Raw genomic sequence first — 1994 nt, 5'->3', positions numbered from 1 at the left:
CAATCAATTGATTTTATATTTATAATACTCATTTCTAAAATCCATAAAATTAACTGAAAATTAAAGTGAAATTTCACTTTACATTGAATAGACAACAAATATAAAAATATTGACACATGATAAATTTTCAAATAAAAGTATAAAATAATTTAGCTTTATTATTTGCAACTGAATGTAAGCTTTTTTTACATAAAATAAAAACATCTTCACATTGCATATATAATTCATAAATATATACATAAAAAACAAATGTTTGCAGACAAATTGTATATTTGTATGCTGAACTGTCTTTATGTGACAGTTTAAAAAAAAGACGTAGAACATTTACCTTAAAATCATTATCCTAACTATGCATTTTATAGACCCTGTATTATCCAAACTATACTTCATTTAAATTAATTTTCCTTTTTCATTAAGCAAAAATGTAAGGAATGAGATTGAATAGGTCGACAAAAAATTTAAAAGAAAATGAATGTTTTAAAAATAAATAAAAAGAATAATTTTCTAAAAAAAATGTCTGAAATTTGAATTTCTCCAATGGCAACCAGCCATTTGCTGAAGTTCGGGAAAATATCAATTTACTATGAATTAGAAAGTCTTTCTCTATTTCAATTGATAGAAAAACGTGATTGAAGCGAAGTGAGTATATAATATATATTTTGCTATCGAACAATAAACTGTTAAGACTTTTTTTTCAATGTGATGATTTTGTATATATATTGTAAAGTATTGTATCATTTATTTGACAAATCAATATTTCTTTGTATCTGCAAAATATGTATTTTATTTGAATGCTAATAAACATTCCAAAAAAAAATTGTTAATATTCATTCATTTTCCCGTCTTTGGATACATCTAATCTATGTTTGTGTTTTATATTTAATGTTTTTCCACATTAGTACTGATTGATTAGCACTAAACGAAATAGCTTGAATAATCAAGATTATGTTAACTTATACATTCATTTTGTAGTTGCATACATTATTGATTGACAGAGTTTTATTTATTAAATTTATCATATAATAGACTTCAATTATTCACGTTTTGTGGCGAAAGTGTATTTGATAATGAAACAACTTTTATGTGGTTTATTCTTGATTACGATTTTACGGCTACATGAGCATATAATGTATTGTTACATACATTATATGTTCATAAAATAATGTATATAACAATAAATTACAAACATAAAATAATGTTACTTAATTAAAACTATTAAGTAACATCAACTATACTTAAATGTTCATACACGTAAGATTGTAAAGATTACATTAATATTTTTATTAGTTTTAAGAATTTCTTTTAATTTTAGTAAAATGTTTTCTCTTCATAATGAACCTTTTGCCTATATCCCGCTAACAAATAGCATTATTCCAATTCATACATTATTTTCATCATTCCGCATGAAAAAAGTGAATAACATTCTGGAGGTACCTTAACCCTTTATTTGCCAACAGTGCATAAAAGAATCATTTATAGCATGCTAATATCTTTGAAATATGACTATTTTATTTGATGATATTCTAAAGAACGTAGCTCCAATAACAAGTAGTAAATATCAGCTAAAGGCTGAAATAAAAAATTTTAATTATTAATTAAATTAATTAAGTTTAATTAGTTCATTTAACTAGTTACCTATATTAGTTCAATTCATTATTAACTAATTTTAATTAATTCATTTTTCTACTTTTCTAGGCTTAGTCTGCATCAAACTCAATTAATTACTCAAAACTAAAATTGAAAAATTAATGATAAAATAATTATGGTATTAAAGGGTTAAAAAATTAGAAATTCCTTAAAATTTCTTTAATTTAATTATATTTTATTATAGAACAGATCACATATTCATTCTTGAACAACGACCTAAGAAAAATTTTATTCATGGATCAAATTATAACTATTAGTAGCATGAATAAATAATGAATGGGTTGGAGAATGTGTTTACAATGTTACGAAACAGTTTTGGAGTTCTTTTCAGAATTTTCACACACACA

Source organism: Argiope bruennichi, chromosome 10 (genome assembly GCF_947563725.1).
Source record: "Argiope bruennichi chromosome 10, qqArgBrue1.1, whole genome shotgun sequence".
Taxonomy (NCBI): domain Eukaryota; kingdom Metazoa; phylum Arthropoda; class Arachnida; order Araneae; family Araneidae; genus Argiope; species Argiope bruennichi.
The sequence above is the reverse complement of the archived record's forward strand: the minus strand, read 5'-3'. Positions refer to the sequence as shown.